This window comes from Zonotrichia leucophrys, chromosome 7, assembly GCF_028769735.1.
Source record: "Zonotrichia leucophrys gambelii isolate GWCS_2022_RI chromosome 7, RI_Zleu_2.0, whole genome shotgun sequence".
NCBI classification, from domain to species: domain Eukaryota; kingdom Metazoa; phylum Chordata; class Aves; order Passeriformes; family Passerellidae; genus Zonotrichia; species Zonotrichia leucophrys.
Window position 1 is genome coordinate 34,717,071 of NC_088177.1, and position 24,342 is coordinate 34,741,412.

Here is a 24,342-nt window from a genome sequence, read left to right on the forward strand (position 1 = left end):
GGCCCTGGAACACTATGAGTGTAACTTTCATAGGTTATTGTTCATCTGCTTCAATGCCTCATATGAGAGCTGGATTAAATCTGTGACTATCCCCAGCCAACAAGATTGAGTTACTGCACCAAAATCGCTTGTGCTGACTCCTGATAACTCACATTTACTTTCCTCAGCCTTTACAGCTTCTTTATTTGACGTTTAATGCCAGTGCAACTGCTGCCATTGTTTCCACAGAAAATCACAAACACTTTGTTACTGATTTTCACCAAAGAGCAGAGAAGATCTGAGAGTAACTGGGATGGCAAGTTCTCCAAGCAACAAGCAAACTTTTGATTGCAACAGAAACCTAGAAGCAAAAACTGTAAATCTCACAACTGGAGTGAGAGTTTGCAGCTAAGGTGACTTATACATCCAGTAAGGGATGCTGCAGAACCAAGAGACAGGACAGATTGCAAAAATGGACTCACTTGTACTGCAGAAGAAATAATGTCCACAGCAGTACAGATGATTTCCTGCAAGTGTTTATGTATTTGCACTGGGGAAAGAAACTTGACTAGCAACCAGGTTTCCATCTGAAAATCTCTGGTAGGTGGAAACTGCTAATTTTCCACTTCTCCAATGAAAATCTCAAAACTCAAAGAAGATCTCTATAAAGCAATGTTTTTACAGGAATAAATTTATCTTTCAGCCAGCTCTCTAACACACACATCCATAGTAGCATGTAATAACCAGTGCTAGTATTTAGGCTGCTCTATTTTCCTTGCTGAAAGCAATACTACTCTATTTCTCTTTAGGACATCTCCCATTTTCATTTCAGATAATTAGAGAATAAAATCTACTGTCTTCTCCACTTCCACTGCTGTTGACAGAGACCAAGGACTAAAGACTTATTTTCCAGTGTACAGTTACATCCCTAGCAAGCTCTGCCCATCAGATTATTCCATTAATTTTCCAAATGACATGAGATCACAGTTTTACATTAATTTCCTGATGATTATCTAGGTCCTGGAAAAATTGCATCAAATTTTGAGCAGCTCAAATCCTTATGAGAATTCTGTTTCTTAAACACAGTAATGATCAGCTGTTTTGGACAATAGAAACCACTTCCATGCACGGGGTGCTACCCTTTCATTTTCAGACATTGCAAAACTCATCAGTTGGCAGTCATGAATTGTTAGCTGGGATCCCTATGCAACCTCATCAATTTGTGCCTATCAGTATATTTAAAATAAAGCAAGAACTATCAACTCTATATCTGTGCTACAAAAAGATAAACAGTTTTGTTAATCACTTGCCTTTATTGCATCAGAATCACTGATTTAAATATCAGTATCAGTTCTTGCACTGTTCACCAATTTTAGTAAACTTGCACTGGAAATTCATTTGGCTCACTTTTACTCAGATGTGACGTTCTGGCAGTATGCATTTGTTGTCTCTTTTCCATAAAGCTTTCCTGGCAACACCGAGACAAGGCTGTTTTCAGACATGCTCCTAAAATGAGCTATGAGCAGGCAGGAGCCCAAGAGCCCATTGGGAGCAGCAAGCCCTGCAGGTCGGGAATTAAGATCACCCACTGTGTAACAACAGCCATGGGGTCAGCTCTGCCTCAAGGGAACAGCAGGAGTGCAATACAAGAGTTGGATTTCCAGCAGGTGCCTCTGAGGTGTCCACTGTCCTCAAACAGTGAAGAGTGAAGCACCCAAACCCCCCACAGCCCCATGAAGAGTCCCCCACAGGCTTTCTATAACACAGTTTTGACCAGGCACAAAAGTCATGAGGCTGTAAATCTCCATCACCTGTACAACCACAGCACACTTGAGTTTTTGTTTCATATTATGAAGATACAAAATATCCAATTTCTTTCTTTGGTGTTAGAGAAACAAGAAGGTTTCTACAGTGCTACCATAGTGCCTTTATCCAAACACGGATTATTAATGCAACTAATGGTCATGATGGACAAGGCTGACAGAACACCACTGGACTCTGCTGTTGAACCCACTGTATCAGGCAGGAAAGACTGAATGTCACACTTGCTGATTTCAGAAAACAAAGTATTTCTACCTAGTTTGTCATAACTACCTCATTAAGCAAATGATTTCCCTTTTCTGCCGGCCCCTAACCATCTGAAAGTTTAGCCTCATTTCCAATTTGAATGTGCCCTTTATTAAATTGAATTCACTGTTCTTTGTGTTACTACTTGTGTTATGTATCATTTCCTTTTCCTGGTATTAAATGACCCTTAAGATGATCATGCTGCCATTAAGCATTTCTCTAGATGAAACTGGCTAAATTCATTCCTGCTTCTGTATCTCCTTTAATGGTGAAATGTTCCTTTGGAGTCTGGTTTCTGACATTAAGAGCATGATCTTGGTGCATGATGCTACAGGTGTGATCTCGGCAACAGCATAATGACACATTTGTAAATTTTCTTATCCCAACTAAGCTGCTTTTCAACCTTCACTAAAATGAAGAATGTTTTGATAACTCCCATCAACAAGTACTTTTCCTGACTGCTTTCATTTTGCATCAGTCATCTCAGGATAGATTTGCTGATTCAGACCAGACACTTCCCTGGTGGCACCACAAACACCTACACATGGAATTAAAAACCCATTGGGTCTCAGTACTGCCGAAGCCTTTGGCAGAGAGAGCTGGCAATCAGGTTCACAGTGGTGTGAGAGGCACTGGCTTATGCTGTCAAACAGGAATGAAGTTAAGAACTCTTATGTTTTCCTATATCTTGAGCTCTGCGGTACAGGATTTACTGTGGGATTGGGACTCCAAACAACAGTAAGGTTAATGCAGTTATGAGTTTCAACTGAGCTGCCTGTCCCTTCATTTACACATTCTTTTAACTTAGCTGTTTTTTTCATATGCATTTTACCTTTTCACTGTTCAAGTGCAATTTGACACAGTCATTTCCTCACTTGTGATCCTTTCCTGTATGTCTTTCTCTGGTCCTGGACCAAACCCCATTTTGGAAAGACATTTCTGAGCTACCTTAATAGGCTAAGCCTCCCATATTTCAAATCAGCAACAATGGACAGAAGTAAGAAAACTTGTCAGTTCAGTTCAGGCACAGAAATCCCTCCCATGCCTTCCGCATGTGTGCACAGGCAGTCACACAATCACACCTGCTTCTTCACCTGTAGGATCAAACCTCTTGAAATTCTTCCATGGTTAACTTGCAAATAACTTATAACCCAACCAGAGACCCACGTAGAAGATTGGTAACAGTACCTTCATTCTGCCTGCCAAAGCTGTTCACTTCTAAGGCTTTTTTTAAAAACAAATATGGATATGGACATATATATGTGTGTGTGTGTGTATGTTTGCATGTTAATGTCTGTGTGTATATACATACCTGTCTGCATATTTATGTATACAAGTATATTTGTATAGTTACACAGACACTTATTTGTAATTTTGGCCTCATATGCCCCCAAAGAACAAAGCACTTGAAAATTATTCTTCCAGTAGGGCTATGACAGCATGGTGAAAATCTCTCTGCTCTTAATTAGTCAAAGGCTCTTAAACTCAGGGACTTATAAACTACCAGAAGTAGAAATCTATTGAATGTAAGTAATGTGCTTTAGATAAGCAGCAGGGAATAAAATACAAGATGGCCCAGTGTTACTTGTCTCGACAAAGTTTTACTTTTCCTGGGTCAGTAGCAGAGTTTTAGTGTTCTTTCTTTACTTTTAATGAAACTTTACCACAGAATCTCCCCTGTACCATGACCTGGAATTCAGAAAAACAATGCAACAGCCTATATATATTTTTCTGATTATATTTTCCAGAGCCAATTTCACACAAACTGTTTATAAGTCACTCACCAGAAAGCAGAAAAGAAGAAAATAACATTTTCCATCTCTTTACTGAAAAGCAAAAAGCCTCAAACCAAGCAAAATTGTACACAGCTGTGTGACACCAGCAGTGACTTTTATGATACCATATGCCCTGCTGAATGGTGTTTCACTCAGCTGATGTAGCCTTACTGAAAGGTTAATAAAGAGGCATGATCTTCAGCTAATAAAGGCTGAGTCTGTTATAAAGGAGATAGATTTCAATTTGCAAGGAGAAAGAGGGGAGGGAAAGAGACAGGCAGGAGAAATCTCTGCTGAGGGCACTGTTGGCACGCCATGACTCGCAGTGCAGGGACAAGGGGCCTTTTATGGGGGTTCACTATGACAGCACATGGGGCAAGCAGAGCCAGGACCTGCCCCAAAGGCCCCTGCAAAGTTCTTCCCCCAGAGCCACACGGCAAACCCAGAGCTTGTCTTCCAGCTTAAGCATAAGAGAAACCAACATCTCAGTTCTCATCTCCTTCTGTTTCTGACACTATTTATCACTCTGATGGGCTACCTTACAACTAAAAAGATATGAGGGGGTTGCCAGCCTGGGGGGCTTTTTCCATCTAGGATGCAAAAGAAAGTCTGAGATGCAAACCACTTTAGAAGCACACACGTGGAATTGTGAGATGCACCGTCCCTGAGAGATGGGGCTGGGCCACCCACAGGCACCAAACAGCCTTCAGAGGAAAGACAGATCCTCACCTGCCCCTTTCTACCACTGCCTAGAAAGTGGGAAACCAAGGTGATTTTTACTGAAGCAAACCTTCCTTTCAAACATGCATTTCTGCAGAGCCTGGCAGGCTGCTTCCAGCCTCCCAAGACAGCGTTTCCAGCACACCCTGTCCCAAGACCCTCTGTTCCCCCCACACACACTCAAATCCCATCAAGGTAAACAAGTGATAAGACTTCAGGATTAGGTCTACTGACCTCAGAAGGAATTTTGCTCAAACAAGCATTAAGCCTGGAAGGATTTTGTCCTTACTGAGAGGCTTCTAAAGGTTTCCCACATAAGAGTTTCAGGAAAATGACTTGTGGAATTTACATCCCGCTTTGCTCCCTCAGACATTTTGGCAGCTTATCCTGGAGGACACCAGAGCTGGCACTCAGACAAGACGTCAGCTCACTGCCTAACAAATTATTGATTCTCTCCTCACTTTGAAGCAAGGCAACAACAAACTCCTAAATGCACTGCATCCTTCACTATCTCCCTCCAGAGAAATACCCATCTGTAACACGGGCAGTAAGGGGGTGTTTCCATCCCAGGCCATCTCAGGTGGACAGAGCTCTGTGCTTATGTATTTTGTTCTCAATGCCCAGGTGAGATTTCTGCACAGAACAACTTTCAAATCCACACTGAGACACAGTGAGACATATATACAAATATTTGAGTGCACATATGTGAAATAGATTGAATTTGGAGTACAGAAGGTGTCCAACAGAAAATAGATTGAATTTGGAGTACAGAAGGTGTCCAACAGAAAATGGGGTTAAGAGTTTGTTTTCCCCAGTATCACATTATTAAGAGATAAACAGAATTTTCCATGCGTCATGCACTTAATGAGCTCCAGATTGAGGACACAAAAAGATCTTGACATTGGCTTGAAGAAACAAAATGTTCAAAATGATTTTGACAACTTGAGGCACTTCATCATAAAAGGCACATCACCACATAAGCATCAGTTTTTTGCAATTCCTGTTACTTTTCTGCAAGTAATAGCAACGTTCCCCATGCTTTCTCGTTTTCCTTGAGCTCTCTTCACTGCCCACTCACTAGGGATGTAGGTTCTCCCTTGAGCCACTGCTCTGCAAGGGCTGTGCCTTCTCCTGCTGCTGGTATCCCAACTCTGCAGCCCCCAATGCCAAAACCAGCACGCAACCACCAAAAAACGCTGGTGACTCAGCACTAGACTGATGTCACAAGTGAACTGAAGAGTAACATCTACTTCTACCTCTCTGGGTGTAGTTGTGGGAGCAGCTTTCCCTGGTGTGAAGGGCTAGAAATGAGGCTATTTGATGGAATCCATCAGGGAATGCCTCGTTGGGATACACAGGAGAGGCCAGGAACCAAACCCAATAGCTGCAGCTTGCAGTTGCTCAATACATCTCGTATGCGATGCCTCCCCCTGCCTTGCACCAGCTCACATTAGGACTAGAAGGGGTCCCTTGGGCAAATTCTGCATTCTCACAGCTTGGAATACAGATAAATCCAGCAGCTCATCTATTCTGCCTTGAAATGTTTCCCCTGCACCTGAAATCAATATGGTCTTCATGCAAATTTTTACTGCATGTGCTGCATGGATTCTAAACATTCATTCAGTCGACACACCTAAATAGCTCAGAAAATGATATTATAACTTAGCAAGTCAATGATCTACAATTTTATATCTCCCTAACCACATATTTATAAACAACACTATCAACATCGTTAAGGCTACTGTGTGAAACTCTTATACCATTTCTAAATGTATTTTTTTGCAAATACTACTTTTATCAGAAATATTAAACAGCAATTTCTTTTGCTCCAGGCACTCTATTCTGATTAAGATTGATAAAACAGAGATTTCAAATGTGCAAAATACCCTGTACCACAAATACTTTTTATTGTCCTTGTGAATTGCAGTATGTCCCAATTTCAAGAGTCTGCTTTGCTTTAGATAACGTTGCCAAGTTACTAAAAAAAACCATCAGCAGTGGACTGTTTGCCTCCCAGGGTCATAATAATGTATCCTGGTGATACTGAAACATCAAGATGTAAACAATAAAGGGACAGAAGGATATTGACCCAAGTGGCCAACTCCAAAAAAACCTGCATTTCTAAAGCAAAGCAGGATTTTCTCCATGGGATAGTACTGGTATAGGTACCTGCAGAACTAGGTGCTGATTTTAGCATTTCTCAGATGAATTTGCAAACTGAGTTCATATGTTGGGCTCACAGCAGAACAGAGACCTCAACAGATGCAGACTCCTGTACACTGAAGAGGCTGGAATAATCACTCCTAGCCCCAAGGCAGAGAAATAGGAGAACATTTGTTTTCAATATTTAAATCAACTAATGCTGCAGGATATCTCATCATTAATACAAACACACATAATAACAGGCAGCGGATAGCACTGAGACAGACACCTATCCTGCCACATGGTTTTGCAGTCTTAAAATACCCTGGATAGAAATCAAATATGAGCCACTATTCGCTGCAGCAACATTTTTTAGGAGATGGACTGATAGCAAGAAAAGGCAGATAGTGAATCTTTTATTGGGCTGATATATAAGCTGTAACACATGAGCCTTCAGGCCAAAGAAGTCTTCAGGGGGCTGGCAGCAGAAAGAACATTTCTGGCCTGAAAGCATCTCAATGTTTCGAGCCAACACAAAGTCTCCACCTCTGCCCATTTTATCTCAAGCAGCTGAAAATATTTTTTTGCAGCCTGTTTGTGACAGTGACAATGACAACCTGCACAAACCCAGCAGGCCCAACAGAAAAGTCCTCACTGCTTAAGTGCTCTGTTTGGTCGCTGTCCACCCAGGCTATTTATGGAGCAATCACAGGGACACTCACAGCCCAATCATGGTGACAGGCAAGTTTTGCAAGAACTACAGTCACAAAATTAACAATTCTCTGTGAAAACACACAAATTCTTTCCCCTGTGACACTTGGGGGTCCCTGGAAGTGACCATTGCAAATCTCTTGCAATCACAGTGCAACTTAAGGGAGGAAAAATACTGTTGTCAAGGTGTTTCTCAGAGATGAAGGGATGTGGCCAGGAGTGACTTACATTGCTTTTGATAAGGTTTCCATACAAACATAAGGGCCACTTAGCAGGGACTTGAACAAGGTATTTCCAAACTAAAAGATTGAGGGGGTGTTGGTTGAGTTAAAAAGCTGAGCTCTGAAATTTGGCACTGCAATAATTCAGATCCTGCAGAGACAATCATAGGAGCCAAAAAGAAAAACAACTTTATGGTGGTTCACATAATATCACAAAATTCGTGAAGCACAGAGGGTTGAAGCAATCTGGCCACCAGGATCAGAAACTTAACTGTGATCTCTTGCATCTGCAAAACACCTTTTGCAGCAGAAAATGGGGTTGATTTTTCAAGTCTCTAGGAAGCACATGAGTACTGAACTAGGGTTTCCAGCAGCAGTAAGGCTGAAGTGGTCAGAAAATCTTTGGAAAATTATTTTTCCTTGAGCCAAAACAATTTGTGGTACCTTATCAGTTCTGCTAAAATTGTGTCTAAAGACAAAAAAGGGAAGAAAACTGGGAAAGCTATGAAAAGGGGAAAATCAGACATGGAGAAGCTTTGAGAAGCATAAAACATTCTGAAATAAGGTTTTGCTTCTGCATGTTCTGTATTACGCACCCGAAGATAAACATTTATTAAAACAAAGCATTTCTGTGAACTCCATAAAAAGCTTCCTCCCTCCCTTCCTCCCTCACCTAAGAATTTCCTTTCCAGTTTTGAAATTGTCTGTATTTGATCCTATTCAGAATAAGCGCAAACATTAAAATCCTCCATAAAATATAACTTTTGTCCATACCATAACTTACACCTAAAACTCCATTCTTCTTTGTAGGCACAATGTACCTGAGCAGTTCACCAAATGTTCTGTGACTCTTTATTAGGCATCTAAATATTTTTTTAAATATTAACTCATCTGGAGAGGAAGACATGAAGCCAGATAGCACTAAGCATACACCAGACTGCATTTTCAGACAAGCCAATTAGAAGCATAAGGCTATGAATAATCTGACCCCAGCTATCCCAACAAACAGGAGAAATAATGAAAGCAAAGGGGAGAGGGAAAGAATTCAAACAGGCAGTGTATGTAAGATAACGACAGTGCTGGAGCACCACTGTAGTGTAGCCAGGCTGTGGCAGGCGATAACATTCACTCCCCAGAGAAACCTTCAGGTTTATGACAAATCAAGGATGATGCTCAACAGCCATTTGATGAGCTCTGCAACAGCTGCTGAGGTCTGCATGCCACTGCAACACAGCTGGAAATGCACCATGCCACAGCATTAACTGGATAATGACTCAGGGCTTGCCAAGCACTGAGTATCAGTAACTTTTTCTGATGAGTTATTTGTGTCCATAATCAGCTGTGAAACTCTTTAGTAAAGATGTTCTCTGAAAAGGAGGATTTATCTGCAAAGCAAGCCACTGTTGTTAATAAAGTTGTCTGGCCTCAAAGCCTCAACAAACTGGACTCAAAACCATGCTTCAGGCTTAGGGCAATTAAATGTTTTCCCAGTGATGGAAATTTAAGAAATATTTAAAAGACAGAAAACATGGTAAATGAGTTAATTGGTGGACTTTTGAATATGAAATGGAAGATGTGCGGGGGGGAGCAGAAGAACTACAATGCACCCATGACAGTAGGATCAAGGATGAAATATTTTACATCATTGGAGGGCCATTTTTGACTTGGAAAAAAATCCTAATAGTGCAATCACTTACATCTTGATTGTAAGACATCATGTGCTCTGATAAAGGCTGGCACCAGCTTTCCCAGTGAGCAGAATCCAAGGAACAAATTGTGGCACAGGCAGTTCCAGTTCCCTCAGTCTTGCCAGAGAAAAGCTGTATCCACTTCACTGCAAGAAACATTAAGCATCAGGCTGTGTGCAGCCACCCTAGAGGGAAAACAAGGGGCAGAACGAAGCCTGCTGCTTCCCTTCACTCCATCATGGGGAAATGAGCCAGTGCAGGAGGAAATATTGTGGACAACACAGTGGGGGATTAGACTCTACTCCCTATGCACAGGGACAGGTCAGGCCAACCCAGCTCTTCTAGTTTGGCTTTTTTGTGCATAGAAGAAAATCCCTGGCACAGCTCTCAGCCATGGGATGTCTCCTTTCACCGAGTGATTGCTCTGGCCAGTTACAGGAGCTCTCTCAGCTGGTGGGGAGCACTGCTGCAGTTGTCATCACCATCCCTGGGACCGGAACCAGCAGCAGCTGCCGTGTTCTTGGGGAGCCCATGAATCACTGCCCACAAAGAGGTGACAAGGGAGGGTATGGCAGGTGAGGATGATCGGCAGAAGGAAGGCAGGGCTACATTCCTGTCTTTGCCTAAATACATGAAAAATCAGCCTCAGTCCAGACTGAAGACATTCACACATTGCCACACTGACCAGTCTTTTCCCATCCCTCACAGGTCAAAGGCATTAGCCTTAAAGAATGTAAATTAAATAACAATCATTGCCTTCTTTATTATACTAATGCCTAGAGCATGGAAAGGGGGGCAGGGGGAACCTAGCAGAATCTTACTCTGATTTACATCAAATACCATTTGTGCTTTTCACTGGCTGCCTGAGGGAGAGGAAAACCACAGAATGAATATGGGGGGTCTTTGTCATCACCAAAAGAAGAGAAGCACAAGAAAAGAGCAGATGGGAGAGGATGAAAAGAGGAAAAGGAAGTATTTCAGAGAAGTGAGTTTATAGCTGTTGTTTCTTCAGCATTTCACAGGTTCAGATTGTGCACATATGCTGAGGAAGGAGAGGAGGTTTCTACAGCCAGCAGCAGAGGCCGTGGTACTTTTCCAGGGGTTTCTACTACCCAAAAGCTGAGTCCTAGGAACAGTTCCATAATAGACTTCCAGGAATGACAGTGATGAGAGCACCAGTTTTGCAAACACTAGAGGAAATGGACTCATTTTAATGGATTCTCAGCATGTTTAACATGGCTTGTCTTGTGCTGAGGGTAGGGACAGAGCCCACACAGCCCATAAAGACAAAGACGGAACATTTGCTACAGATGCCTGTTCACGCAGCTGTGCCAGTGAGTAACTGAAAGAGCCTGTTGGTGCAGAAAGTTCTCCAACAGGAGCTGCAATGCTGAGAAAAGCTGTTTTCCCCACATTTTCCTTGGACAAGTTGGCAAATGACTACACAGAGCACAAACCCCTCTTACTCTCCTCACATGACAGGTGTGTCATGCTGAGCCCTCACAGAGACCATGGCAATCAAGCAGAACAAAACAACATCCAGCCTGGTTGGACTGTCTCCTCAAGCAGCCTCAGTAGTAATCAGGCCTTTTATTCCCTTGTGCATGATGACCTATCAGGAGAAACCATCATTGTCAATGCTCAATTTTATCCCAAATCTTGCACTGGCTGGTCATTTCTTTAAAGCGCTGGTTTCTATAGTTACACAAAATGAGTGCTGTGCCTGGTTCCTAAGGAAATGAGACCAAACGTGCAGTATGACTTTCTCTTCTTCCTACTAACTTGAGAACTCATGGACCAGCTTTTATCCAGAGCAGAGAAGAGTGGAGGCTCCCAGGATAAGTATGTTCTCACAAATTTCATGAAGACAAGCTCTGGACAGGATATAGCTCCAGGAAAGGCTGAAATGTGAACTGAGACTGAGGAAGACTCAGCTCTGCCTGGCTACAGAAGCAAAACAAAGAAACAAAATTCAGCCACATTAATTTCAGAGAAATTACCCTTCCCAAACATAAGGTTTAGAAACCATTTGTTTCTAAGGATCATTGAATTAATAATCATGAAAACCAATGGTTATTCCAAAAGTTATTTTCTTTCCCATCATTAATTCAGCCTCTTTGAATTGCTAAAGATATGTGCACATGAATGGCAAACAGAATCTGTCCTACAAGTGCCACATCAAGATGATGCTATCGAAAGGCACTACAGTACTCTTTGTTCCCTCACTAAATCTGCCCTGGGGATAAATCCAACCCATACCGATGGGATTTAGCCAAAACCCACTGCAGACCACAGCAGAAATAAAGCTGGCATTTCTGGTATTGCCTCAACTAGCGTGGTTTAAGATGCCAGTATTTCAGGCTTCCTCAGCAGCTCTACCATTCAGCTTTCATTTACATTATCACTGATGGAGGGGGCACTCACAGAGAATTAGAGCTCTGAAAATATCTCCATGCAGACAGGGCCAAAGAGGCCTCCTCCTCATGGTGATTTACTTCACTGCAGCAATGAAAATTCCTGTCTGGAACCAAGTGCCTGACTGCAAACTTACCACAGCTCCAGGGCTAGCAGAGTCAAAAGGTCACATTATTTATTTGTTGCTCTTCCAAGATCACTTTCCCATGAACTAGATGGATTCTCAAATGCCTTCTATTGCACAGAAGACTGTGATTAATCTAAGTCTTGGTTCAATTTGGGACTAGCAGTGTCTTCTTCAAAAAACTATGTCTTAAATTCACTCCCTGGATTCTTAGAAGTTTTAAAACTGGACAATTAGTTTTAAAGTAGAATATACAAGGTCTGCTTTTGCTAAGCAAGTTTAATGACTGCAGAAAATAAATTGCTCTAATTCTTAATTTAATTCTTTGCCCAGCAAAGGAAGAATTCTATATTCAGGATCTTCAGCTTCTCTCTTTTTCCCCTCCCTGTGTTAAGACATGGAAGAGGTCTGTTCTGCTCCCAGTCCTGCTACCCACCCTGTGTGCTGTTGCATGTAAAACTCAAATTTCATGTGTGTTTTCTCAGCTAATAAAAGTGCTTCTCTGTCTCTGAAGTGTGGTGTTATTTAATTTTTATGTAATATAATAGAGCATGATTTTATACGGTCTCTCATAACTTTCTCTTCTTCATAAAGCTGCAGTTCCTGGAGCCATGTTGTTACACAAAATTCTCATTAGACCAAAATGTCAAAAAAAAAGGAAAAAAAAAGGAAGGAGAAAAAAAGCTTTTAGTGCACAGAGCAAGAAAGAGGAGATTGCAAAGGCGAAAATACCATAGGTTCAAAAACCAGACGAGCCCTTGCAAATCGTGTTACAGCAGTTTAAGACATCACCATCTCCAGATGGCTGCCTCAACCACTTGCTAGAGGTTTCCATTGCTTGAGGCAATGGGCAGAGCAGAACATGTGTCTGCACTTAAGCACAACAGCTTAGAGCCAGAGATCTCAGTGCCCAACCATCAGCCTCAGGTTTGAGCTAAAGGGGAGGTTCTGCACAGAGCTGGAGGCAGCCCAGGCTTATCTGCCCTTCTGCCTATTCTGCTGTGGAACAGCGCCCTGACAGACAGGGCTGGACAGACAGTGGAGCCACATCTCTGGCTCTTTGGCCCCAGGTTCATGCATCCTAATTTTGCACCCCAGCATTTCACACAAGCTGTTCTGGAAGCAGCAATGCTCATGCTGCTATAGGATCCAGGTTAGGTTGGCTTCCCTGCTCACTCACTCCATAACCTCAGCTCTTCAATGTCCTCTGTAATCCCACCCTGCCCTTGCAACATCCCTCCTCCAAATCTGCTGACATCCCCTCACGACAGACTCTGTCCCACAGCCCCAGCCAGAACATGTTTTTCTCCCCAAACAGCCTGGCATGCAGAGCTGAACGCTGCCTGAGCTGACAGCCCAGCCCAGTCAGCCACCATGGCACTAGGTGGCTGCTTCTCCATGGAGGCACTGATTTGGCTCCCTGTCCTCCACCCAACCATAGCATTTTCATTTTTCAGTCACAGGAATGCTTCTTGTCCCTTTCCAGGGGAGTATCTGTGCACCAGGTACCATTGAAAGCAGTGATCCAATTGCTCTGCAAGAGGAGCTTGGGGATGCAGATGTTGGCTACACATAACCCAGCCATGGTTTAAACTCTTGACCTTGGGCGTTTACTCCCCCCAAATACAACACTAATTCTGAAATTGCCTTTCCACCCCAAACACTCATCAAAACATTAATAAAGCATGAGGTCTTATATGCTAAAATGGGCACATTCCCACTGGGAAAACAGCCATCCCAGAAGTCTCAAGCCTGGCAGGAAACTGGCTTTCCAAGAGCCTGGAGTTATGTGGGACAAGCTAAATGATGCTACTCAGCAACTGTTTCCCAGAGAAATACAGCAAGGGCCACGACAAGGCCAACAAAGACTAAAAATATCCCAGAGTTTAGCCCAGGCTCTACATATTGTTCCATTTAATGTGCCATAATTAAGCTTTCTGTCCACACAGAGAGATGTATGAAGTGCAACACCACCATCACACAACTGGGAACAGTGATGCATAGGAGACTCAGAGACAAGGGGATAGTGCTGCTGTTCAGCACAGAAGATACCAGAGTCTCAGGGAAAACAGCAAATGGAGGAGATGCCTCAGAAGGAAAAGATCTCCTCACAGGGTAATGGGAATCTGAAGTAAAAATTCAGCAGTTTAGGTGGATCCCAGCAATTTGGTGAGGGTAGCTGCCTTCAACATTTAAATTTCTCTGAGTAATGTCTACAAATTGTACTTATCTGAGACTGCAAGCATCTGTTTAAAGCAGGCTCTAATTTGAGACATTTTTCCCTTTGATAATATGACGGCATCAAATTCCAAAGTGCTAAAAACCAGACAAAAATCAAGAGCTGAGATGCCGCAAGATGTGACATTTTTCATATAACAGCAAGCCAGTCTGACACTCCCATGGATCCCAGCATGCTGTTATTATGTGAAGCTCTACTGCCATTGATAATAGTTAAAGGATGGCAGTTATGTTTCAGGAGCCAAAAATAATTTAAAAACCTTGAAGTGCCTTTAAACAAACGTTACTGAAACCTCTCCTTGTGGTCCTTGAATTCCCATCGGGTAGACACCATACCCTTCATGTAACCCCTGGCTGCTGATTAATGAAACTTGGCAAAGGGTAACAAAGCCATGCCAAAGGCAGCACAAAATCCCAAGTTTCTTCAAATCCTAGGGGTGAAAATGCACAGACAACAACAGCACCCCCCAATCATTTCCTGACTTCACTTAGCCAGAAGTTTGAGATAAGAGTGCTCAAATAGGCAGTGCTTTTCCCTCTGTGTTCCTGACAATGGCTCCACATTCAAAGCAATCACAGCCATCTCCTGTGTACAATTACAGCCTTTTACAGTCTCACCTTGTCTAACTCCCCACCACGGACCACAGGTCTAGTCAGACACTACGTGCATTTGCAGTAAGTTTTCATGTAGTTTCCTGGATCTCTGCCTCCTGTTGGAACTCTGCTGTCTGCAAAGTTAACAGGCATGAAAAAGTTGGATACAATTCTCACGTAAGCTAAAACTGAGCTTTTTGGATCATTAGTGTTCACAGCACCTAATCATGCTACTGCAAGAATAACTAACCCTTTATGTTCTGCAGGTACTGGCCTGAGCTGCAAAAGCCGAACATCCAGGTTAGCTGTATGTTCATGTTCTACATCGCATCTCAGTTTTTCTGCTTTGTTTTATTTATGACTAAAAAGCAATAATCCACATGCCACGTGATCAGATAATCTATACTCTGGTTTGCTCACTCTGCAGCAAGATTCAAAAGACAACATTCAGCAAGCAGCAGCATCCCAGCTTCTTGAGTACAAACCAGCAGCTTGGCACCACTGGTGCAGAGATAGGTCAAAGCAACGCACTGCAGTAACCATCACATATAGCCAAGGTGACCTAAAGCAGACTAGCCCAAGTCCCAGATCTCATCTGGAACAAGAAGAAATGCCTGTTCAGCCAGAGCACAGCAGCATTTAAGATACCCCCAACATACCCTGAGCAGTAGAGAAGGGAGAAGAGCTGTCCTGGGGAGGGAGTGTAACTCCATTGCAGCCAAGGGCAGAGCCAGCCCTGGTTTGCTGCTGCACTGTGGAGGTGCTGCCAGAGATGCAAAGCCCAGGAAAACCCACTGAGATAAGTTTACAGACAGCCTGACAAGTCAGTGCTAAAAATGACCCACACAGATTTCCCATCCTGTGCAAAGCCACAATTCTTCAGATCAACAATGGGGTGTGAGGGCAAATGCCTTGCTACATTAGAGCAGTTAAATTTTATGCTGTTTGGCCATTTGTAGACAGAAATCCTTTCAGGCAGGAATCTTGGATGCATGTAATTGATTTTTTTAAGTCAACTAAGGGACATTTCACAAAATGTACCCTACGTGTCATACATCATAATATGTACCATGTGTCATCATAAATCCATGCTCCTCCCAAAGCTGCACCTCAGACCTATTGCTCAAAATCTGCCAGCTGTCCATGCCTGGTGGCAGTTTCCATTGCATTTGGTAGAGGGTAGATGGTGTGCATGCACTGAAGCAGCAGAAAAACTGGTGAAGACATTCCAACATGTTGTTGGAATGTTTTCAACAATGTCTTCAAGGCAGCAGTGCAAAAATCCCAATCCCATTTCTGCTTTTGATTTCCTCCTGTGACTCTGGTTAAGCATCTGTGTTCCAGCTTTCCCACCTGTGCAAGACCCCAGATCCTGGGGTTCTTGTGAAGATTACCTTCTGTAAGGCTCTTAGGAGAATTAAAATAAAGTATTTCCCTTGTGGTTGCACAGATGTCCATGTGGAAGAGTCCTGGGCTTCTCAACACAAATGCAACTAAGGGTTTCTGCAGTACCGCAACCATGGTCTACAGAAAGGACCAAAACCTGTATTTAAAGAAAAGAATGAAAGGCTTTTGGGAATAATTTTCCCAGCACCTAGGATGCTGCTGCTGGGAACCTGTGCTCTGCAGAACTTTACAGGATGATTTAAGAATGCTCAAAACTCCATTTTCCTGTATAAAAGAGTGAGACTGGGAAAGCTAAAAAAGAAGACTGCGATGACAAAATGCAGAGAGAAAATATAAGACAGGGACTGTAAAAGAAATGCAAAGTGTTAAATATCTAGGGAAGGCAGGGTAAGATAGGAAACAATATCCAAGGTATGAAAACCAGAAAAAGCTGGGCTTTAAAAAATCCCAATATATCAGTGAGTGAGCGGTAGCTCCTCTGGGAAGAGGTCTGAAAGAATTAATTCAACAGTGAAGTGGGAAAAGGTAATGAAGAAAGCACTGGTGTGACACAGACTGCTCGGAAAAGTCATGGGGAAAGTGCTAATGAAGTGCACATTGTTAATTACCACTGAGCAAGTCCCCACTATGCCAAGGTGCAGGATCACAGAGATGGGTTTGCTGACCATCCCATCACAAGCCATGGCTGCACACCAGAGAATTCACAGGGGCTCATAGAGCAAGTGATGACAAAAGGTTGGGGTTGGGTGATGGGAAGAGAAAGAGGGATCTGTACATCCTCTTTTCTCCCCGTGGAGCTACACACTGTCCTTGCCACAGCAGCTCCATGGCTACCAATGCACCAGGCTAGAAAGCAGCAGCACAGACCCAGGTGCCACATCCAAACCCACCATTTCTTGGTTGTCACACACTCAGCACCTGGGCACGGCAGGAAGCAGGTCTGCAGTACCACACAGAGCCAGCTCCATGTGGCCAGATGTCAGGAAACCCTGATCATTCAGATTGCTGGATAGCAATACATGGCACTGATGGAATACCTGTGATTACCAAAGCACTTTGTGAGTATGAACACACCTCTGTCACTAGGAGACAAATTAATATTTGTCCTCATTATAGGGGAAGGAATTGAGACACAGAAAGGTTATGTGATTTGTTCTACACAGCAAAAGTGAACAGCAGAGCAAGGAAGATGATGACTGACAGACAGTCACCAAATTTCCTCCACACTCCCTGGTTTTCCTCTGCTCCTGGCTGTGACAGACTGCAATACATTTGTACTGGCAGCTGTGAGGAGAAAGTACAAAACACAGAGCTGGGACTGGGCATTCATACTGGTAACAAGTCTATCCAGATTTGTGACGGCAAACTGTAGGCAGGGAGAGGCAAAAGCTTTTGCAAAATGCTACCCATTTCAGAGCCAGTCCCTGGATATTAGGAGCTGGGAGAAGACATTCACAGAGAACCATTTATTGCATGCACACACCCCACAAAGCAGCCAATTTTTACCAGTGTCAGACCCAGCAGATGCACAGCTCAAGCAGGAATCCAGATCTGGGCAGATTTTCCTAAAATTCCCACCAAAGTCAGAAAAGAGACAGAAGTGCAGAGTGGACTGGTTACTAGCTGATACATATGAAGAGGGAACTTGAAACAATTCAGTTCCTGGCTGACATATCCTGCTTAGGGGCTATTTTCAAACCAGCAAGAAAAAGAGAAAAAAAAAATTTCCTCCATGGATCTGGACTTCTCTCCCTTCCTGTAATACTTTTGCTGTGCTTGCCAAATTGGAAACTGCTTCTGGCCAAAATGTCCCCATCAGGAGCAGAACAGAAACTGAGGTGTCTGGTAATAGATATCACCTAATAACAGAGAAAAGAGTTATTTCACTTGCAGTCCTTGCTGGTATCTCTGATGGACCCGGAAAGCCAAGCATTCAGAAGGTGAATTCATAAACCCTGGTTTGAACTTCTGACATCTCCCTCACTGCTGTGGGCTAACACTGGGTGCCTCATTCACCTTGGCTGTGTACCCTGTGAATTCACTAAGCCTGGGGTGCCCACAGGCAGCTTCTGAGCTGCACACTCAGAACTATTTCAAACCCAGCCCCCAGGCTGTGCAGGTTACACTGCCAGCAGTGCAGCAGGTATAAGTGTAAGTCACTGCTGCAGGTGAAGTGAGCTGTCCCTCATTTTTCACCCTGAAACCCCTTTGCATGCCCACTCCAGCCTTGTCCTGCAGCAGAATGGTCACACCTTTGCAGATCTTGTCTCTTTTCCCATCTCTGAAGTAGGCTCAGCTCCCCCTCCAGCTCCCCAAGGCATGCTGTATGTATTTCATGGCCTTCAGCCACATGGAGAATTTGGACTGCCCAGAACTTGTAGAGTCAGGAATCTTGGCCATCTCTACGTTCAGCTAATGAAAAGGAAAGGAGCAACCCTAGGTCTGGACACAGCTGCAGTGCTCTGGAAGGGAACTACTCAAAAGCACAGCTGCTCCTTCCCCACATGACAGTGGCAGCAGGCAGGGACCTGCAGCCCCCTCAGGCTGCCCATTTTGATTTGCTCACACTCCATATATTTTTTAAATTAGTATAACTTACTGCAGAAAACAAGCAGCAAAAGAAGATCACACCCCAAGAGAAATTAAGGATTTCAATGAAAGAAGGTTGCAAATGTCAGGGTGCATATTAGGGTACAGAGAAGCCCACACAGGTGGCTGCTGCATTAAAAGTGAGCATCTGCAAACTCAGGGTGGCTGAGTTTACTTTCTTGCTGTCTCTCCTCTTCCCCTCCCACACTTGATGGGAGAGCCTGACAACCTATAAAATCCAAATGCCAAGAAACAGTAGTCTTGTAATCATTTGTGCAAGTCAGGCTTATAGTGCAGGACGGAAGGAACTCCCAGAGCACCTGAGAAGTAAGAATGTCTCAACCCTCATATCAAGAGCAAGCTCCAAAAAATTCATAGGAACTTCCCCTGCTGAAAACCAGCCCTCAGTACCAGGATCCCACAGGGCAGCTGCTCCAGCCTCCAGCCCTCCTTGTGGTTCCCCCACAAAAGGGAAGGAAACCTCAGGGAAATACCAATGGGCCAACTCAGAGTGAGGAGGCAGCCCCGTGAAAATCAGCCAGGAGGGAGCTCTGCAGCTGCTGGTGGGGTTTTGCTCACCATGGTCCCCAGGGCAGAGGGAGAGGCTGTGGGAAGGACAAGCCCAAGGGCTGGGAAGGAGAGCTCCCTGATGGTTAATGTGTCTCTAAGCAAAGCAAAACCCACCTCCTTCCATGGAGTAAAGGTGAAATGTAGGCTCCACGCAGCCCCACATGGCAGTGAGAATGCTGCCTCAGCATGGACACTTTGACCTCTCTTCCAAGCATATGAAAACTATTGCGCCTTATCGGCTCTCCTCTGCTGGAAACCTCCCGCAATCCCATGCTGGGGACTTAGAAAGAGGTCAGGGAGGGAGAGTTTTACATGCTGAATCATTCCCAGACAAATCGTTTCCTTATTATACATGGCAGCCTCCCACGGCCAGACTGCCAGAGGGCTCTCTGAAATCGTATTAGGTGCCTTTCCCTTGCTCCTCTTTATCCCCCCGTCATCCTTCCCTCATTTGAAACGTTATAGCTTGCAGTCCCACTGCAGAGGGTCTGGGGGTCATGAGCACACAAACAGTCCAAGGGGCCCAAGGAAGGGAACAGCACAAGGGCCTGCTGTAAACTGCTCCAGGCTCAGCCACTCCTGCATGGGGCAGCTGCACTCCCGGCTCACAATCATGGCTCACACTCTCGGCTCACACTCCCGGCTCATGCTCTCAGCTCACACTCCCGGCTCACAATCATGGCTCACACTCTCGGCTCACACTCCCGGCTCATGCTCTCAGCTCACACTCCCAGCTCACACTCCCAGCTCACACTCCCGGCTCACACTCCAAGCTCACACTCCCAGCTCACACTCCCAGTTCACACTCCCAGTTCACACTCATGGCTCACACTCCCGGCTCACACTCCCAGCTTACACTCCCAGTTCACACTCCCGGCTCACACTCCCGGCTCACACTCCCAGCTTACACTCCCAGCTCACACTCCCGGCTCACACTCCAAGCTCACTCTCCCAGCCCTTTGCAGGACTGGCAGCCAGATGTCAGGATCCAGAGAGCCTGGCAGCAGAGCTGGCCTTCAGACCAGCAAGGCCTTTGCTCTGGCGTGCCGCCGATCGCGCCTGCAAGTCAGGTGTGCTCGCTCGTACCACGTCTACCCACACCCCAGGCCCTCTGGAGGCAGACCAGGAGCCACAGAACTGTATTTCAAAGAGCATCAAAGGGGAGTTTGTTAATAAGTCCCGAGGAGGCACTCAGCTCTGTGCCATGCCGAGGCTCCGGTTGCAGCCTCGGGGCCGGAGCTGACTTGCACCCAGCCAGCCAGAAGTGTGGAGAGATGGGGTAATTCCCCCTCCAAACCGCACCGCCCTGCGTGGGGACGGCTGGTGCTGGGAGGCTCCTTGCTGCCAGGGCTGCGTGCCCGTGCCTCCCGTGCTGCGCCTGCCTGCGAGGGGAGGACGGGCAGCACAGGAGCTCAGCTGCGGCTCAAACCCCTCTGTGAGGCCTGGGGAGAAAAACAAGATACTCCACTTCACACGGGCAGTTTCTGAAGTCAGCAAAGTGTCTTGATGGCATTACAGCAGCATTATTGTGCGCAGCTGGGGGTAAATTATTCCTTATGTAACTTTTATTTAACATAGCAACTTCTCTTGTAAATCACACTGCTCGGGCCCCAGTCACTGCAGGGACGTTGCCAATCGAGGCTGTGACAGAAGTAATGCCAGATCCGATTCAAGCACACAAACCCTTCTGAGGTTACTCAAAACGTGCTCAAGGGCTTTTCAGCAGGGCTGGGTCTGCAGGCTCACAACATGCGCTTGGGCCACTTCTGGTTTGTTACTCAGATTCCTCAGCAAAGGAGGGCTGGAGCTGTCCCACAGCATTACAAGGTTTCTATTTATTCCCACAGAACTGAATAGAGGTTCTCATGCTGCCCCTCCACTCAAATGCTCTGGAGCAACAAGAATCATTAACACGACAGGGAAAACAGAAGTCTTCTCTATACATTCACAATTTCCTAAAAATTGTATCATCAAACCTGGCCAGTAGCCATCTCTCTCTGCTGTTGTTTGTTTTCTCCTATCCTCTGTGCTCTGCTTTGTCTTGGGGAGCAGCTGCCCCACAAAGCTCTCTTCTGTTTCAGGAGGCTTCAGCACTGAGTTACTGACATGATGTTGTAACAGGTACAGTATGTAAGGGTGGCCTAGCACCACAAGGCCATTTAAAATGCAGCCACTGGGACTTGTGGCAAACTGTTTCAGGTTCCAGCTTGGAAGTGACTTGTCACCATAAGAACTCAGTCTCTTGGTGTCATTTCCAGCATGAGGCTGAACTCAAATGGTGTCTGTCCTACAGAGTTACAAATCCCATTTCAGCCTCTAGGTTCCTCTGAACCTTAACAGATGTGCTGTGAACCTCAGTAAGTAAAGCAAGTCCCAGGCCTGGGAAATGAAACGAAAACTGCAAGTAGAATTTTATTGCCTAGAAACTGCTCTGGAATCTGGACCCACAGGAATTTGCCCAGCACACACATGGTTTTTCCTATCAGCAGAGCACCTCATTATCCCTTGTGGCTGACAGAGCACTGCAGCGTCACAGAGTCCTCACCTCCAGCACAACACAGAGGCATTCAGCACAACTGTGAGAGTTCTCCCCAGAGAGGCATTCCTGCAGACACCCATGGGGCAGAGTTCTCACAAATCTGCCAAGCACCACCTCTCCACCCTCTCATTCTATCTGTCTGAGGCCTGAATCAGCTCACAGTGGCCTGGGTTTTTGTTCTATTTTTCCTGCAACCCATGGAGCCCTACTGTCCCATTACTGCATTAGGCAAAAGAAGCTGAGACCACAATTGCCCTGAGCAGCTCATATGCAAGACAAGGAAGAAAAAGGCTGGGGAAGGATTATCCCTACAACTGCAGTACTGAAAGGACATGGAGATTAACCAACTCCTTGGGGTCACACAAGCATCTGTGGCAAAGGCAAGAATTAAACCAGAATCCTCCAATCCTGTGCTAGTGCCCTTACCACAGGCCTTTTCTCTCTGCCTCTACTGGAGTGTCTTCACCTTTCAAGGGCAAAGCAGGGAAAGTGGCAGTGCTGCTTTGTTCCCTTCCTGCAGCACAAGCAGAAAATGAGAGTTACAGCACAGCCAGGTGGGACTGAAAACAGAGCACTTGGAGCAGCAGTGTCAAGTGGGCAAACTTTTTTGACAATTAATGAAGATGTGCTACAGCCAGAGACCTTTCCCCCAGCTGCAAGCTGCTTCCAGCTCCTGAAGTGCTTGGATCACTTCCCCATTCCCTCTCTGCAGCATATCTGGCAGAGTTATGGAGATGTGGACATTTGAGCAAGCAGAGCTGATTTACCTTCACTTGCTTTGCTTCTCACAGTGCCTGCATCCACTCTGAACATCTGCTTTGTGTTTTATAGCAGTTTTAATTGGGAGCAGTGCTGAATGCTTACTAACTTTGGCTTTTTCTTTGAGTTCCACAGTCAGGCTCCAACACTTTATTTCTAACTGGACAACTCTGCCAGGGCAAACCTGAAAGCACAACTGAGGCAGGTAACTGCTGACACTCTGCAAGTCTTTTGAGAGAGTGCCCACACAATCCTTTTCCTCTTGGTTTCCTCCTTGAGAGGTGGGAAAGAAAGAAGAAAATGCATTTGATCTTCGTAAATTGTGAGGCTATGGTGATGTGTGACTACATCTCTTCTTCAGCAGAATGGGCCAACCATATTTATAAAATCAGACTTGAAACATCAAATTAAGAAAATCAAGTCATATAATCAAAGCAGAGACTGACCTATGCATCCCTGAGTAATTTTTGTCAGGGCTAGATATTTCAGATGACCACTATTCAGTCTCTCTGCTGACAGAATTTAGCTGCCATATCTGGAGGTTTCTTAAATGTAAACTTCACATCAAAATGACATGAACAAGCCAACTTTATTAGTCTGGAAATGAAACAAAATGTCTATGATTTCTGATTTGATTTGCATCCTGAAATATACATAAAAGTGACTGATAGACCAGTGCAGGCTTGGCACAGGGCAATCATTATGTTCATTTTCAGAATCCTGAGAGTCCTGATAATAAAATAAATAAGCAAATTTCTCTGTGAAGTGGTAAAGAAACAAAGCAATTGGCATCCGACATTCTCCGCCCAGCCTCAGACTGCCTTTCTACAGAAAATAGGCTGTTCCCAAACAAAACCACTTTCCAAGCTTGCCACAACAGCCCTGCTTCATGCTTTAAAAAAATTCTGCATGTATTCAAGCCTCCTTATGCACTTTGGTGGAAATCCTATGCTCTCCATGATAGAGACTGAACTTGGAGCCAGTCAAGTTTTCAAACTTTTTTTGAGATCCCAGCTTCACACAGTACCAGGCAAGAACTCCCCTGAGTACAAGCCAGATCTAAGGCTGGTTATGACCCTTTAGACAAGCTCAAGCACAGCAGAAACTATAAGCTTTGATATAAAAATGGGAAAAATCTTGACAGTGGACATCTGAAATGCCATCAGAATCATCAGTACCATTTTTCATGTCACTGTGTCATTACATCACAGTTTGGTGGACTGGAGATGGGTCGATGACCAAGTCTAATTCCAATTCTAACATCCTCTCCTTAGACTGAATTCAGTCTTCATTTAATGAGCTGCAGTTTTAATGATTTACTTCCAAGGACACCAAGTCTCTAGTTGGTTTTTTATGTGGCTTGAGGCATATGTTAAATAGGATCATAATATTTACTTACCTCACTAAAGTGGTGGGAGATTTAGTACACCAACTTGCACTTTAATGCAGTACAAAAAGATAATGTCTGAAGCAGTTTCAGGCACTACCCTGAACCTCCCCATTCTGTTTTTAAGGCTCAAAAAAAATCACATATTTTTGTGATGTTCTTTCTATTTTGTTCTACACAAAAAGGTAATGAACTAAAGGTAAAAGCATTAGAATCCAAACAGCCCCAATTTCCAATACTGCAAATTCACAGCAAAACCAGGCTGGAGGGAATGCAGCTAATTTCTTTTTCATGTTGTTTTGTGTTTCAAGCCAGTTAATAAAGAAAAAAATGAATTAAAACTTTGTCAATCACAACTTCGACCAGAAAAAGAAGACAAAAAGAAATCCACTGAATCTTCCTTTCCTTGTTCTATGA

The 24,342-nt window shown here is 44.4% G+C and overlaps 1 protein-coding gene across 6 annotated transcripts in view; it reads right to left on the bottom strand.

Annotated features, from left to right (window-relative positions):
• The window catches only part of SEMA5B (semaphorin 5B), a 265,987-nt gene that overhangs the window by 194,800 nt on the left and 46,845 nt on the right, over positions 1 to 24,342 (bottom strand). The window contains exon 2 of one of the 6 annotated variants that reach the window (XM_064717684.1): positions 9,313 to 9,449. The exons of the other annotated variants lie outside the window; for them this stretch is intronic. The gene's annotated coding sequence lies outside the window, so the exon portion shown is untranslated. The remainder of the gene's footprint in view (positions 1 to 9,312; positions 9,450 to 24,342) is intronic. 6 annotated transcript variants of the gene reach the window in all.